The sequence below is a fragment of the Liolophura sinensis genome, chromosome 4 (genome assembly GCF_032854445.1).
Source record: "Liolophura sinensis isolate JHLJ2023 chromosome 4, CUHK_Ljap_v2, whole genome shotgun sequence".
NCBI classification, from domain to species: Eukaryota; Metazoa; Mollusca; class Polyplacophora; order Chitonida; family Chitonidae; genus Liolophura; species Liolophura sinensis.
Window position 1 is genome coordinate 11,428,409 of NC_088298.1, and position 18,422 is coordinate 11,446,830.

Below are 18,422 nucleotides of genomic sequence, written 5' to 3' on the forward strand. Positions count from 1 at the left end.
GGAATGACATTCAATAAACTTTTCAAAATCTTAGTTTGCACGTGGCTTCTGGTAGTTCAGTGGGGTTAGAGTATTATTTGTTTCTCATGTAAAATCAAACAGAGGCTTGATTGTAGGATCGGGTTGAGTAATCCACACCTTAACTCATCACACACATCGCTAGAATTACATCCACCTTAACTCATCACGCACATCGCTGGAATGACATTCAATAAACTTTTCAAAATCTTAGTTTGCACGTGGCTTCTGGTAGTTCAGTGGGGTTAGAGTATTATTTGTTTCTCATGTAAAATCAAACAGAGGCTTGATTGTAGGATCGGGTTGAATAATCCACACCTTAACTCATCACGCACATCGCTAGAATTACATCCACCTTAGCTCATCACGCACATCGCTGGAATGACATTCAATAAACTTTTCAAAATCTTAGTTTGCACGTGGCTTCTGGTAGTTCAGTGGGGTTAGAGTATTATTTGTTTCTCATGTAAAATCAAACAGAGGCTTGACTGTAGGATCGAGTTGAGTAATCCACACCTTAACTCATCACGCACATCGCTAGAATGACATTCACCTTAACTCATCACGCACCCCACTGGAGTAACATTCACTTGACCTCGGATATAGTGTGTTAGATATAATACCGGTATATCATACATCATCTCATGATGAAATGTGGTCGGGATGGAAAAGTGCCATAAATTAAAACAACTTGACCTAGAACTCAAGAGATACTGAAAATCTCCGTTGTAAGATATCGAACGATTTGACGGCTGTAACTTCAAAAGCCGATAAGTGCGATAAATCACTGTACTTGTATGGTAACGCAGGATCTGTAAGAGCCAAAATTTGACAAACTTATTATAATAGGGACATAAACCTGCAGGAAAATGTCAGGACAATGTCTACGGTCCCGGCTGTGCTTCTCTAAAGCTTTAACACATGCTGTCATATACCTGAGCTCCATCGAGGCTAAATCTGTGCTCCGTCAAAACTATATCTGTACTCCATCAAGACTAGATGTTTACTCCATTTAGACTAGGTTTGTGCTCCATTGAGGCTAGGTTTGTGCTCTATCGAGACTAGATCTGTGCTCCATCGAGACTAGATCTGTGCTCCATCAAGACTAGGTCTGTGCTCCATCCAGTCTAGCTCTGAGCTCCATCGAGACTAGATGTTTACTCCATTTAGACTAGATCTGTGGTCCATCAAGACTATATCTGAGCTCCATGGAGGCTAGATCTGTGCTCCATCGAGGCTAGATCTGTGCTCCATCGAGATTAGGTCTGTGGTTCATCGAGCTAGATCTGTCCTCCATCGAGGCTAGGTCTGTGCTCCATCCAGTCTAGCTCTGAGCTTCATCGAGACTATATCTGAGCTCCATCGAGGCTAGATCTGTGCTACATCGAGACTAGTTCTGTGCTCCGAGACCAGATCCGTGCTCCATCAAGACTTGGTCTGTGCTCCATCCAGTCTAGGTCTGTGCTTCATCGAGACTAGATCTGTGCTCCATCGAGACTAAATCTGTGCTCCATCGAGACTAGGTCTGAGCTCCATCGAGCTAGATCTGTGCTCCATCAAGGCTAGGTCTGTGCTAGATTGAGACTAGTTCTGTGGTCCACCGAGACTAGTTCTGTGGTCTCATCGAGTCTACATGTATACCTGTGCACTACACTATACCACCGTCTAAGGCACCTTTCCTTTGTAAAATACACTATAGCACTGGAAAATACACTTTAGCATAGCATTGAGGAAGACACTATATTCCATTGCAAAAAAGACTACACCATCCCAAAAGCCCCCTACACGTATGACGACTCAGCCGACACCGACATCGAAACGTCCTGATTATGAAAGAAAGACTGATGCATTTTTTGTCAGATAACGTTTCTGATCAGCTTCTTGCAATCGTCAAATTAAAATAGCTATGTGCATGACCGATTAGGGAGACAATAAACCTAGTGCAGACTGGCCGACAAATTCCATAAAAACTCAGTCTCTTTTGTATTTTTCTGTAAGTATAAAGTACGTTATGACTTTGACAGTAAAAAAAAATTTCTAAAAATTTCAAAGCTTGCGGCTTTGTCTTTTTCCGTACATCGGGTGGATATATATATATATATATATATATATATATATATATATATATATATATATATATATATATATATATATACATGAACTTAGAACAAACCACTGACCTTTAGGCAAGTTACTGGCAGACTTACTGGCCTATTACATTACTGCCAGAAGCCTAGTGAAAATTGTGGGTTATGACACGCCGGGAAAGGTCTAATACGTGTTGCATATGCACACCAATTTCACATCGTCAGCTCGTTTCGCAATCTTTGTGTACACAAACAAGGTGTCCCGTACCTGTTGTGTAATTTACAAAGCGTTTGCTGGGCGCTCGGAAAAAATCTGGCACCAATCTAACTGCTCCACTGTAACCCCTTCGAGATAGTCTGAAATGCCAGCGCGAATTCCGAAGCTCGTTCTTTCTTGATCCCGATCGCCATCTTGAAATTCCAAAGGGGTGCGGAATCGGTGGCTCAAGGGATGGTCACGAGACCAAAACAAACAGCGCTTTGCCTGCCTTCGGATCTAGGGGAAATCAATGCAATATGTGGAGCTTTTACTTGGATTTTTGATGAGCTTTGAGAGATACAAAAGCGCACGTCCACGGACTTGGTCGGTTATTAGAGCCCAGAATTACTGTTTATCGAATCCCGCGGCGAAAGAAATGTACTCGACGGTGCAGCGCCATCTGGTAACAATAATGGAAAACATGTACAGTATAGCTATGGTTGGGTGGAGTCTTACATATACATTGTAATGATGAATATATTTACAGTTGTGAACAAGTTTGGATCTGGTGAAATATGTTATTGCGTATAAATCAGGTGGATAGGTGAATTAGCCAGTATGGGGATGAATAAATGGTTTATTCGATCAATCAACCAATCAATCAATCACTCGACCGCCAGTCAATCAACACATACACAGTCCCAACTTGCCTATGTCTTACTAAGCCTGTAACATCGAGTCCGTCATTAATTTCGTTCTCCAGTACCGATACCTCGCCTACCTGCTTTCGCGTTTCTCAGGATATAATGTCACTGCGTGGATCTCATCCCCTCACTGTTTTAACACACTGATATTAACACAATAACAACAAGTGAGCTTTGTTGAAATTGGCAGAGATTCTCTTTGGCTTAATCGATTTCACATTTTCGTCTGAGACGTCGCACTCAATGGTTGCGTAATATCATCACATGTCACTTCGGTCGAAGTCGGCGATTTCCGTGAACGTTTCGCGTATGATCTCTACCTTTCATACCTCCATAAAAAAACAGGTAAAATACATACATATACGTAACATGATATGGTCCTTGAATCAAAATTCAGATAGCATTATCACTGTAAAAAAACATTTAGTATTTATCCTTAAATAAACTTAATACGAGTCTTTAAATTAAATTTAGATGTAAATCAACGTACACAGAGAAACCACACGTTATACAATTGCTTCTTTTGGAAGCCCATATAGCAGCGATTGGAAGGTTGTTGATAATCTTTTGACCAGCCATGCCTTCAAAACTATAAATTTATAGGTCTGATAAACGTTACAGATTTTGTAGAATATATTGTGTCATTTAATCAATTTGAATGAACTAAACGTGATAAAGGAACTTGAAATACATGTAGTGCTTAAGCAGAAATGGATAGCACTATACTACAATTGCCATTTTCATACCAGGCATGCCCCTGTAGTATATACATGTACTAAAAAATACTGACTGGCAACAAATAAAGACTATAATACATAGAATTACATACGGAAATAATAATGCGGTCCTGATTACGCGTATAGACCAACAGGCCCACTACAGAGTCACCGCTTATAAAAACACACAGCGGATAAGAAAGATTATTTTTGTGACTATTAATCTAAATGCACTATTCGATGTAGCAAAAAACAGTATCTTTTATGTCGCGGTCATGAAAATGGCGGCTTATCGCTGCAGAGATAACGTTATGTAATACTAGGCTGGCGAGTGTTATGGCGTACAGGTGTTCCGTATGGATGTTGATCGATATACCGATTGTTTTACCGCTTTGGTCTCCAGAGAAAAGGTAAGCTGTGAGTAAAAAGGCCATAAAAATGTCGATCTTATCTCACGGACTGTGGCCTTCATTCTGTGCTCCATCACGTACAGCATCTATTCCTCACTCCTTTTGTTTTAGATGCAGCGTATAAATGTGAACACTACAAGTGGTAATGGTGCACCAGATGGTATTTGTTAGTGAGACTGATAAAGAAAGCATTACCACAGGTAAGTATGTACAGCAACTGAATGTATATTTTTCTTTAAACCTTGAAGAATGAAATAACTTTACAAGTGACCTGCATATAAAAATTCGTTTATTGATTGACTGATTAATTGATTGAATTGTTGCATGGTGTTTATCTCGGTATATACTAAAGAATTTCTTTTCTGAATAGAAGAAACCATCGTGTCAGACCGAAGTAAACAGGTTTAACAGTCCTTAGTGTGCATAAGCTGGATTATATCCGATATGAATATACATTTACACAATGTATATGTAATACATAGCTTAACGGAGCCCTTATACAGATCTGCACGTAGTCATTCAAGCAGCAGAAGTGGCACAGTTAACTGCAGCTTATGATATATCGCTCTACTGCTGTTTTTAAGGCAAGAACTCAAGAGAAAACGCTAGATAAATACCTTAAGACAAAAAAACAAATAATTAAATTGATTGATTTATTTATTTGATTGGTGTTTTACGCCGTACTCAAGAATATTTCACTCATACGACGGCGGACAGCATTATAGTGGGTGGAAACCAAGCAAAGCCCGGGGGAAACCCACGACCATCCGCAGGTTGCTGACAGACCTTCCAACTTACGGCAGGAGAGGAAGCCAGCATGACAAATAATTAAAATTATTGAAATCAGCAACCAAGTCTTTATTTGGTCAGTCACCTATATTTTTTATTGGAATGTAAAATGTATAACCAGTCATCCATGTTTGTCTACAAAGCTTAATACATCCGTTATCACTGAAATGAAATTATCTCCATTCTGGTCCACATTATATATATATAAAAAAAAGACAAGAATAATTGTATTCTTGGCGCAGAATTTATGAGTAATTTTCGTTATACATAAATCAATTTAAAAAGCTGTTGAAAGCGCAAATAATTATACGTGCATAATACATATATTTCCCCACAATTTACAATGTGGACAATATGAATGTAGACGAAATAATTTATTGTATCACTGACACTAATTTAGGATTTCTTTGCCGACCAGGTATAGTTTTATTTTGTTTCCTCCATAGTGCATGAGGGAAATATCCGAGTTGTTTAGCAACAGGTGTTGATATTTTGATACGACCCCTACTGCCCCCGTGGGCTGAGTTGCACTGCAGTGATCGAGAGGCCGGGAACACATGCACGCTGAAGTGGCCAGTCAACACGATTGCTGCAATCAAAACGGGAAATTTTACCGATTTTGGGGAAATATCTGAAAGAAGTTTGCCAGGTATGACATACTTACTACTTATTGCATATATGACAGTCATTATTTTGTGTAATATTTGCACTTAAAATGATTATTTTTTGCCAAATGTCTGTGTCATGCTTATTTTGCCAAGCAACGCATGCTTGGAGACTTGTACATTGCTTTCAGCACAGATGAAATGTACAGAAAGTTGTACATTGCTTTCAGCACAGGTCACTAGCTTTGAATGACATTGTATGAGATCGATTTGACTGAAAATGGCATGTCACCGATGTTCAAACAACACATTGTGTGTTGTACTTTCATATGTTTGTACTTCCTAACTCACTTCCTAACGGAAAATATTTGAAAGTCATAAAAGCTTGAAGAAATCAGTCCTTTGCACCAAGGGATTATGAATGGGTTATATCGGGTGCAAATTTCGTCCTAACCTTTACCCTGTTTTCCTTTCTGTTACACTTAAAAAATAAATGTCAATTAATGGCATTCTACGCAATCAATTTTCCAACAAAATCGTAACTGAAAGGTTAATTTAGGACAATAGTTAATGTTTTCAGTGCCCTTGGAGCTCAGAGTGGGTTGGAAAAAAAATGACAGTTGTTTTATTTTTATTTTTCATGTGATGTATCTAGGAATATGGAATCTAAAAAGGGAGAATTTTTTAATGGGTACACTGTACGTTGTGCTTAATTAGTTTCGTGCATTTTTTAACTGCTACTTTTTCCGGTATAAATAATAAAATATTCCAAAGTAGGCCATGCTGGCTAGCGTTCCTAGCACTGCCTGAGTGTGGTATCACCTGACTGCACAGCGTAAACTAACAACCAGTCGTTACGTAACTCTACAGCAACTAGTTATGCGTGCTTGTTGCATGGAAATGTTTGTATAAAGTGTCACTCGAGCATCTGTCACATGTCCATTTCACTACTATGATGTAAATGGACCACGCGAGGATGACGTCATCAGGCTCCACTAGTGAGTGTGGTCATCAACGGCTGGCAAAAGTTTGCAAGATCCGGGGGAGCATGGTGGTCTTGGTGTTGGAGTGGAGATTAATTGTTGGGGTTGCTTTACTGAATCGTCAGTTGTGTATCAAATAAATAAATTACTATTTAGGCTATGTTAATTGTTGAATTAAACGGGCAAACAGCTTGAAGAGTGAGATACACAATGTATGCGTCATTGATGTTCATTTCATTGTTGTTTATTTCATTGTTTATTTCATTGATGTTATCCAAACCACAACAATTACTGTGTATGCATGCGTGCATCATGCATTTATGGAGGGTCACATTTAAAACTGGGTATATATAGGGGTATACAAACACATGTAGTAAATCCTTCAACACTTGTGCAGGCCTGTAAGCACTTGCAGATAGTGGAATATGTTAATCGCATATGCAATTGTTTTGGTGCAGTGCGGTAACATTGTTTACAATGTACAGCATACTATATATAGTCTGTGACTGGTCTCATTACTGAATTATTTAGCTATACCCAATCTGTCAACGACCATCAATGTTACTGCATGCTCGTATGTATGTGTATAAGTGTATTACGAATTACACAACTACATGCATTGCAACGATTACTGACGCCATGTGTAGTATATTATATCGGTCCAGCTCAGTCAGACTGCCTAGTAGATTATATAAGAGTATTGTATATATATATATATGTATATATATAATGATTAATTCACAGTTGGCAAAGTTTTCTGTCGCCCGTACAGTCATGCCTATAGGATTCCACCTAATTGAGCAAATAATCATCAATATTTTATCTCCTCATTTTATTAGTTCACTATTCTACTACCACAGCAGTCTTTCCTACTGTCAGTCTGTCACTCCGTCAGTATGTCAGTGTATCAGTACGTGATGAATGCGTTTTCCGAGCATTTATTTTTCAAAACGGTACATCATCATGGTTCAGCAAATCAATTTAAATTTGACCTGATTTAACCGTGACACGTTACAGATCAAGTTCGAGTTTTCGAGCTATTTAGTCTGTTTTCGACAAAATTAGATACACTGTTCTCATCTATTTGAACTCTGACAGTTTTTTTTTGAACAATTGAAACTCTAATTGTAGTCAACTGAAACTTTGATATAGCTCTATACAAATAGTGTAACAGATCAAGTTCGAGTTTTGAGCCGTTTTGTCTATTTTTTTTCCGTTTTCTTGTTGACTTTGACACTCTGATGACTCAAAACCATATAGGGAACATATATTACTCTCGTAAAAACGCCCAGAATAATTGTTTAACATGCATGTTTTTACCAAATTTGTGTACAATGTTTTCAATGTACACATGTGTACTTAGTGTATGTAGTTTGCGATGTGTAGACAAGATGTAATTGAGATCATGTGTGTGTTATGCTGTTGTAAGCCAGAGTGAAATTTGAGCTAAGTTAATACCAAAGTACAATGGTTACTGTGAAGAAAATGTAACAGTCCTCCCACCGTAATGGTGGCGGCCGTTGTATACGCAAAGCACCAATCAAATAAATAAATAAATAAATAAATCGAAATGTAAGAGCACTATACAGAGCAATTCGTTATACGTTGAATTGAAGGTGTATAGTTGAAAAAAATTATAGTACATGGTTGTTTTTCTGAATTGAAACTTGTTCCTTCTTTTCACCGAGACAGGGTACAGAAAAGTATGACTGTATTTTTTATGTTGTGGACTTCTTAATTGGTGTTTTACGTGTTGTAGACTTTGTCAGAAAGTGTGCTATTCTGGCGACTCAAACCGGAAGGGGACATGTATTGCTTTTGCAACATTCCCAGAATGCTTGTTATCTTCCATTCCGTTGTTTCCTCGATATAGCTAACATACTCGTGTGAATGTCTGCATAGTTTACAGACTTTATCGGATGACATATGCAGCCACTTGGATCATAACTGTAGGTTATATGTACTGAAGTACACTCTAAATACTGGTCGATTTTGTAGTCGGTCAGTTTTTAATAAACCTGACGTCTACAAACGGAACTTGAACAACTAACTATTGATTCTGGATCGATATAGACAAGCACTGTCATTGTATACTGGGACAATGTGTACATATACATCACCGTTTGTAGGCAATATATATGGGGTTCAGACCTCATGCACACCCGGTTGATCTATAAATTAAAAGGTCAAATCCTACCTGACGTCTAATGTAGTCGGTAATTTTGAAGACATTTTCATGAAAGTTCGACATCCAAGTGAGCTATATCAATACCAACCTGCGGATAGTCGTGGGTTTCCCCCGGGCTCTGCCCCGTTCCCGTCCACCATAATGCTGGCTGTCGTCGTATAAGTGAAGTATTCTTGAGTACGGCATAAATCACCAATCAAATAAATAAATACATAAATATACCTATACTTGTAATTCACAGAGCATGAATGTATTATCACTAAGGTACAGAAAGGTATATACCCAACCGAGCTAACGAGGCAGTGAGGTGGCATTCAAAGGCCCTCTATCGACTTCCATAATCAACAGGTACATGTGTACCAAGAAAAGCACACAATCGTGGTTTAACCTTAATTATGTCATAGTTAAATAAAGTAAATTATAAGTTGTTTCCTGTATGCATGGGCCGGCCCGGATAGCACAGTTGGTAGATTGGCACTCAGCATGAAGGGGATAGTGCAACGACTGGTTGACCCGTATCAGTATAATGGCTCGGGCGGGCCGGCTTACTTGCCTTCGGTCTCAGTGAGGCAGCACTAAATAAAAGAGCGGTGGAAATCCATCCTGCAACAAGGAGGCACATTACACGTACATGCACCCTAAGGATCCCTTCGTCGTCATATGACTGAAAAATTGTTGAGTACGACGTTAAACCCCCAAGCACTCACTCACTCACTCCTGCATGCATCCTATAAAGGATTCTCCCAGTCTGTCGCTTTCATAAACACGACGGACATTCTTTTGCAGGATGGTGTCCCAAAACAAAAGAATAATTATCGAGTGAAGAACCTTTATAGGCTCACGACTCCAGCAGTGAAGATCGCGACGTGTGATGGTTCAGTGGTTGAATCCCAGCCCAGAATTTCTAGACTCTGCCATTGCTTGTTCTTTTGAAGACCACTTGTATTCCATCAATATGACAAACGTGGGAAAGTTTGCCAGTAAGTTGTCAAATGCGGGTGGTTTTATCGAAGATGCAGATGTGGTCACTTGCATCGTGTAGGGCGAACACTAAACACCAATCAAATGAATAGTGTATTCATAAATTTTATAGGTTTATCCAAGGAAACGTTTTAGATGAACCTCTTCGATAATCATTACCAGAATATCCTAATCAATTGATTGAAAGATCCTTTAGTAAATATAAAATATACCACTATATATACCCGTGTTGACAACAGAGCTTTAAGGCCCTTTTTCCTGTGACCCTTCACTCGTAGGTAGCTCAGTAAAAACTCCGTGAAAACCTCCCCGCAGGTTTAAGGCGTCACCATATTAAATCAAGGGACGTAACTCTTACCTAGTCGTTAAGATGACTGTATTAAGGGAAAATTGCGCGCCATATGGGCGAGTTAAATGTGATTACTACTATAGGTCGTCAAGTGTGGTGGAGATAATGTCGCTTTGGTAATATTTCCACGCATAATTCTTTATATTTGCTATCGTTATTCATGGCATTGTGCCACAGGCCAAGGTGTGACATGCAACAGCTGCGTGATCCGCGATTAACGCTTGTCTGTTCTCACGAGACCTGCATTATTCATGTCGTTGAAAGCTGGTCTGAGGGCCAGATGCAGTGTAGTAATACCGCCACGGACTTCTTGCGAACGGAAGAAGTTCGCGGACAAATGTAGTGCAAAATGTTTTAATCTTAAAAGTATAATTTTTAAGAGGATATGAACTGGAACTTGTGTTAACATCATATGACAATTTTTTTGACCAGGACTTTGTGAAGCCACACTATTCTGCATTAAACCACATGGACAATTTGCACGTTCTTACATCCGGAATTAACTGCCCAATCGAAAACCTCACATGGTTGTCTCCCTTTATTATTGACATGGCCTCTAATTGTTTTCTAGTTTGTCTTACAAAGGTACAGGTATGTGTTGTTTGATCTGTTTAAATTTCAGACTGACGGTAGACTTAAATCGCATCTTTACCAGTGGTGCACTAGGCTACAAAGGAAGGACATGGTTATAGTACTGGATTACATCCTGTAGTTTAGTACATTTTTATCAACATACGATTGTCTGGGTTCTGTAGTCTGTCGAGGAAGTTTACGGCATTTGTGAAGTCATCCCCTTTTTACATGGTTTGAACAATTCACCGCGCATATCAAACGTGATGACGTCATACCAAAATCACAACACGAGACTGTCACAATGGAAATGACTTCACACTGTGTAGTGATGTAGTTACGTTTCCGTGTACAGATCAGGAAGTGATGAAGAAGTTCCGATGTTGGGTCGTGACGGAAATGTGTTAATTCTACTGACACATTGGTGAATGTAAGTACACACTGCATGTGTAGCTATAGGCTTTGACTTATACTGGGATTCCCTGCAGTCGTAATGCTGTGAAGATGTAAAGCTCTCAATTGTAAGATTTCATAAGACTGATGGTGTAGAGAAAGTCAGAGTTACTGTACATTCCTAAACTTTGTTATTCAGGAATGTACACCCATTTAAATGGTTGCATAAGTGTTACATAATAAACGATTTCTGTGTTTTGTAGCTGTGGAAGGGAGGTTTGTTACGAAGTGCGTAGATAGCGGAGGCTATGTTTTAGTTTGACTCTTTATATATGAGGACCTAATCTGTCAGATGTAAAGTACGTCTGAGAAATTACGGTTTCTGAGTTAGGGTGAGGTATTTTCAGACTTTCTTTAGAATTTCTTAAGCTTAAATGAGAGCACACTTTGAAGTTGAACACTTTGGGCACATATTTCAGATTTTGGTCTTTTTGACCTCTCCTGTTTGTATCAGACATCCAGTCAGCATAGACGTCTATTTAAACTGAAAACCAGTGAGGAAGCTGTCTGGTTTCTCATAACCAATGTACATACCCCATCAACTGCGTACTGGCGGTGCGGTCGTGTCGGCCATGGTTAAACCAGGGATGGTTGAACGAGAGCTCAATTCAGCTGATCGCAGTCGTTGGTGGTGATATGACTGTGTATGGGACCGGCATACACGTAACGACTGGAGTAGAACTTCACTTAGTCGCATCGTTATGTCTATGTCATAGAGGGGCACTTACAGGACCGGACACAACAGTCGAGTTAAGTTGTAGGGTGAGCTTTAACCGCGTGGCTACAACCCACCGAAGTCAAAGCTCAGACTAATGTAGTCTTAACTTGCGATTTTATCCATGAACTTCACTTTTGAACTTCGCTTTGAACTTAAATGCTAATTTTCAAGCCTGAGACAACTTGAAGAATTAAAAAATATATATATATTCCTACGCTATGTGCATCAGGTTTAGTGTTGCTGCAATTTGCCATTGATCATAGGTTTGCCGATGATCACGGGTTTGCCGATGATAATGGGTTTGCCGATGATCATGGGTTTGCCGATGATCATGGGTTTGCCCGAGCTCTCCCAGGTTGCTTCCCACTATAATTCCGATCGTCGTCGCATAAGAGAACTGTTTTAAAGCTAAGACTATGCCTGAATTTAAGTCTAAGACCTGTTTGATGATCCTGGTGTCAGCCAGTTGTTCACTACGCCATGCCGGTACTGTTAGACTTCCCATAACCGTTGTTCTAAACAATGGCCTCTTGACTTTACGTGCCATGTATGCTGATCCATTATGGCAGTTATTGAATGGTCAATTTGTCGCCGAATCCGGGGCACTGTGAATAATTCAGAAGTCCTCATTGCCCTGGTTTACTAATGAACATCTATTTCTGTGATTAGGCAATGAACCGCACATAAGTATCACAGGTGGCGGTAAATGGTCCCGTAGTTACAGCTGTTGCCCCGTAGGTTGACATTATACATCTATATCACTATTATACTTCCATATGCATTAACATTTATGGATAATAATATCTGCATTAAGGCGTGCATATTGACCTTACAATGCATAGACGCACCTCTGACTGTTTATACACATGTACAAATGGCACTGCACCCATATAGCTTAACCCATTTACACTTAGCCTCATAACGCTGGAAACCCCACCATTGCGGTCGCTGTGAGTTCAAGCCCAGTTCATCCTGGCTTCCTCTCCTTTCGTACGTTGGAAGGTCTTCCAGCAACCTGTGGATGGTCGTGGGTTTCCCACCGGGCTCTGTCCGCTTTTCTTCCACCATAATGCTGGCCGCGGTCGTATAAGTGAAATATTCTTGAGTACGGCGTAAAACACCAATCAAATAAATTAATAAATAAATAATGATGGAAACATGTGAAATGCCACACACCCAGTATGTTTTTGATTTGCCGTCCGTTTGTGTGTGTGTCTGTCTATTGGGCAGTACATACACTCGCATGCAATGCATGCTTTACTGCGTGAGTCTGTGTCAACTCGGGTTTAATTATAATGTTGACAAATGAGGGAATTTTTCCTCCTTTTCTGCATATTTCTTGTGTAGTTCATATTTCGTATCATTACGGTGTCATTACCAAACCTTGTCTTCCATCTTGCTCCATTCCCACTTTCACCTGCAAATGTGCTTACAACAGACTACAGAGTTCAGTCGCGGGTTTTCATTTGACAGGGAAGATTCCTCACCTCATCCAATGGCTGCTGTAGATTATCCTTCTTTTCATTTTTCTATGGCTTATCAGTGTCGTGAACGCGATATATGTTGAAATGTTAAAATCAAACCAACCAACTGCAACAAAATTTTAAACGTGGGTATATAGTTGCTTAATTGACACAGTTGCACCCCTTCCTCCAAAATGGTTTGCTTCATGCCATCTTAATTTCTTTTAATTTGTCTATCCGTTATCCATGTCGTGAACGTGATATATATTGAAATGTTGAAATCAAACATTGTTTGTATATTGCTTGTCATTGTTCAACTCCGTTATCCATTATGTCTGCTGTAGGCCATCTTAACTTTTCATTTGTCTGTATGACATATTCATGTTGATGTAAACTCGATATATTGAAATCAAATTCAGAATTGCTTTTAACCTTGGGTATAGTGTCTTGTCATTGACTAGATGGTTGACATAGCATGCTTTATAGACTATTGTTCCGTGACCCCAAATGGCTGCCGTCTGTCATTACAACTTTTATTCTTCTGGCTTTCAACTATTCATGCTGTTGATGCGATATACTTAAATCGAATTGAGAGCTTGACTTGACTCGATCCGCCACCAACATCTATGTGTACAGTGTTTGTCTGTTGTACCTCTCAATAAGCTTAAACGATAATAAAAAAAATGTGGGGGTTAGTAAGTGTTTCCATCAAACACCATGGCTCCTAGGCGATGATTGTGCGCCAGCTTGTCTATACTAGCTTTTAAATGGTTATATCATCTTGAATGGCCCAGGTAAGCAGCATTACTATGAAGTTGTGGGAAGTAGATCTAAATATATTAGTGTATGATGTGTTATTTATATATGTCGGTTGGGATTGTTACTGCATCAATATATATGGCGACTGAACCCCCTTGGTGACTTAGTGGTATAAAGCGTTGTCCTCGTAAGACCTACATGATCGGTTTCTGGTCAGTAAGAATCGAGGAGCCATCAATTCCACTCTCACCATACTTCAGCTGCGACTCTTCATCTTGAGTTAAATTGTCGAGAACGTGCGGAATGGCGGTGGGTTACCGCGGGCACTGCGCACCACGGTCGTTTCTCCCTGTCTCTGCTTGGTTTCCTCCCACCGAGTGAAATATTCTTGAGTACGGCGTAAAACACCAATGAAATAAATCAATATGTTAAAAAATTAAATAAACGATGAACGATAAAATCAGATACAACACTGAGGTTGTGTAATTGTCTTCTACATGCATGTGTAATTAATACCACTGTGTAAATGATTACGTAACAGGATTGCAAATTAGCTCTTTTATCCCGAGTGACAGTTTTAAGGAGAAATCCTTCTTAAGGGTGCTTTATTAGCGTTAAGAAAATAACCAAGAGTTTATAAGGTTTGGTTCCCATGTCGCGCGGTGCATTTGACACCTGGTGGCGTTTATCACCACGAAGGGCTGTTGACAAAGAGTTTTACACATGGACAAAGACGTCAGAGTCTTATTGCATTCCTTACGTGATAGACACAATGTCCATCTTAACAAAGTCGCTTTGGGAATGCGATGAAGCGGAACGGCTTAAAAGGGGGTGTAATAGGGATTTCAGTCTTGGGGAACATTATACAAGCAGTCCGCCAGTCTAACAGTTTTCTCACACTTTCATGTGGCCTTATCAAGACTCTTGTACTCAACACACAGCCTGTGTATTCACAGCTGACTATGTTTCGTCGTCTTCTCTTCCTGTATCAGTAAGGTTGAACTAAAAGTTATTGGAATTCTGTCGATCTAGTTAAGGATCACATTTCTCCAACCTAATCACCCCAGTGGAGCCACACTTGCCCTTTGTGTGCCCCTGTCCTTTGTCTCGCACTTTGCCCAAGCTTGTATTCACATGCACCCATCCATTCACCCACCATTCAAGGGATTATAGGAGTGAACTTTAATAGCCAATCTACGAACACAGAGACAGTTCATCCCCTATACTCTGATCCAGGCCGGCATACGCTGTTATACTGCGCAAGTTGGGTATACTTTTTTTTTTTTTTTGTCTCCCTCGGAGCGCGCGGAAATGCTTGTCGTTAGGGCAACCGGGTGCGCGGGAAGGAGCGCATGCCCAACCGTAAGCATGACCAAGTGACTGCCCATTTTCTTTGTCCCACTGACCGATAGAGCGGTCAGTTCGAGTGACCGGCTCTGGGTTTACGGTTTCGGCATTGTTCCTCTGTAGACGTCTGCGCCATCCGGCGACATTGTTGACACAGCTCTCTTACCGGTGGTTCCCCATCACTCCCCGTGCTTGGTTAGCAGGCTACATGTGTGTGAAGCGAGTTCCCCAGATGGTATAGTGAGACAGACACCCTGTATCCCGAGCGACCCACGGCCTTAAAGCTTACAACCATATCACTCCCTAGCTAGAACCAGCGAGCTGCAGCATCCCTTAAAAGTTGACTTCACTTAACTTCTGGCGACACATTTTAAAGAGCGGCCTATATATCCACAAGCCCAAACCTCCAGAACTGGTGAGTTGCGCAATATTTTTGACTTCCTATGTGATGAATGAGCCCAGCATTGTAAGCTTTATATGCTTTTCTACAGTTGCAAGCTAACCCGCTTAATTTTGCTGACGTGTCCATTTTTGACCGTTGTCCATTGTTTGATGTACTGCCACTACTCTCGCCCATGCAGGCCAGCGTCAACCGCGTTAAGCGGTGGGGTTTCATTTCCCAGGGGGATATGGTGTTCAGCTTAGGCTGAGTAAACTCAGCCAGTATCAGCATCCTGAACTGAACAGTTCTGTCCCCTCGGTTGGAAAGCAGATACTGTCATCCTGGTTGTCTTTCCGGACGTCGAACACGAAATTTTAACTGCGTACGTGTATTGACTGCAAAAAGTAAACCACTTGACCCCTCATGCAGGAAGACATCTGGGTGTAAATTACGCACTATTACTACCTAGTAAACTGACTTATCTGGGTATAAAAGAGTACCTCCGGAATATTTACACACACGTCATGCACTCTGCATGTCAGTGGTGTGTAATTTTACACTCACATGTGTTGTTGAGGAAGAGTGAAGTTACCCACTTGAAATTTGGGACGTTTCAAATACTTTAAGCTTATCGAGACGATTAACAATCAATTTGTCAGCAGAATATATATGTTGATGTGACCCGCAAAGAAATCAACAAGCGACCGTGCAAGCTGTACGTCAGTATTCATGTTCTAGGATTTGAAATTCTCACCCTGACAAATGTTCTTAATTTACAATAGTTAGTTGTTTGTGTTACTGAGATAAAGTGGCATGTTGGGAGGTTTTGTTACAACTAATATACTTACATATTCAGACAGAAAGCAAAGTTTTAGTTAAAGTAAAAGAAAGATAGAATATATATGAAGTAAAGCTCTTGGTACAGGCAACGAAGCGTTAATTTATTTTCATTTATTTTTTCAGGTTTCTGAAAGAGTGTTAAAAGGCATTCAAATATTTCAAAACTATGGTGGGCTCTGTGAGCCATACTGATGGTATCTAGGAACTCTGACGTCACATCACCTATTTTTCTTCATGTTCACTAGCAGAAAGGAATTTTTGGGAACATTATTTCAGTAACCATCACTCATGGATGAAAAGTTATTACAACATTCAGTGTAGTGTAGTAATTGGATAAACTTCCTCTGATAGTATGGTCGATAAAGTCCACCTTAGAATTCAAATATTTGAGCTCCTTTAACTCTTTTCACAAACATCTAAAAAAAATTAAATGAAAATATATTTATGTATAGGTTTAGGTAGTCTGTTTAGTGGTGCTTACGTCGCTATTTAGAGGTCTTTGCCTTCAATACGTTCGCTTGATGAACTTTAGATCCTACTCTGATAAAAAGCTGGGATTTAATGTGGAACTTGTGGAATGTGGAATTTCTCGCGCATAACTGATCTACCAATCATCAGCACACTCTTTGGTCACATGACCAGAGTACTGGAAGTGAAAACAAAATGAATTTAACCTGGGTGAAATAGGCAATGAAGACGATTTTAGCATGACATGAAAAGTATAGCTTTTAGGTACGAAATTCTATCTTGAAAAGTAATCAGACTATATCTAGCCTTTAGATGTCATAGTTTCAGTGTGCTGTAGTACTTTGAACTTGAGGAATCAGCAAAAATCAGAATTTCGCCCATTTAGCTTCATATTGCCTATCACATCCTGTGCCTTACGAGGAAAAGTAAAACGTATGAATCCCTCAAAATTACTCTTGATGTAAAAAAAATGCCCCTTTCTAGCAATGTGGATTTATGCTGACCTTATTCTGAATACTACAAAGTAGATATGAACGTCATTTAAGACAATAATGAAAAAGAACAGATAATGTATCTCCAAATACATTTTAAAAGACATCTTTAGTGCTTCATCACATGTCATTGAACACACTTACCCCTAAAGTCTAAAACAAAACATATCGTTATTTATCAGATCTTTTACTAAATAAGGATAGAATTTTTTTTAACTGTTATGGGGCGATATGTGAGTTGCTCATGAAATTCAGTGTTTGTAACTATGTGTAGAACCCATTAGTTACAAGCTGGGTCCCCACGATGAAAGTGTGACCCGAAATTGAGTAATTGATTCCATATGGTTCTCTGGGAAACAGAACTTTTTCTGGCAAAAATTCATTAAAAAAAGCTTCAAGCAAATCTTGATGCGGGTGACTACTGCGTCACCCCTACCTCGACCCGTGAATCCCCCACCCCACCATTCACGCACTCACCCAGTAAATCTCCATGCCAACCAATTCTTCCTGAGACAACTCGCAATGACCCTGATTATTTCTGGTGAAATTCTATATAGCAGAAGAAAATATTTATTTGTCCCGGGGTATTGAAGCTCTAGCACGTGTTATAACCATGGGAATTGCCCTTATTCGAGGGTCAAGGTCAAAGATCAAAAGTCATCCTCGGCTTGGCCAATAAGCAACCTCGCTCGCCAGAAAAAAAACAACAACTTTTTTTAAATATACATTGCAACCCGGTTCCTGTTGTCTGTATCCATAGTTTCGTCATACTGCGTCTGCCCTTTTAAATTCTGTTTTCTTTTTTCATCTTTGTTTTTGTAAATGAATCGCGATCGGCTATTTTTGAAGTTTCGTCAAATAGCGTGACAACTCCACCCCACAAAACGTTGACAACTCTGCTA

General features: G+C 39.8%; 1 protein-coding gene across 2 annotated transcripts in view; it reads left to right on the forward strand.

Annotated features, from left to right (window-relative positions):
* Positions 1-4,243: 4,243 nt before the first annotated feature.
* The window catches only part of LOC135464575 (innexin unc-9-like), a 48,874-nt gene continuing 34,695 nt past the window's right edge, over positions 4,244-18,422 (forward strand). For both annotated transcript variants that reach the window (XM_064742006.1, XM_064742005.1), the window contains exons 1-2: positions 4,244-4,334; positions 5,370-5,572. The gene's annotated coding sequence lies outside the window, so the exon portion shown is untranslated. The remainder of the gene's footprint in view (positions 4,335-5,369; positions 5,573-18,422) is intronic.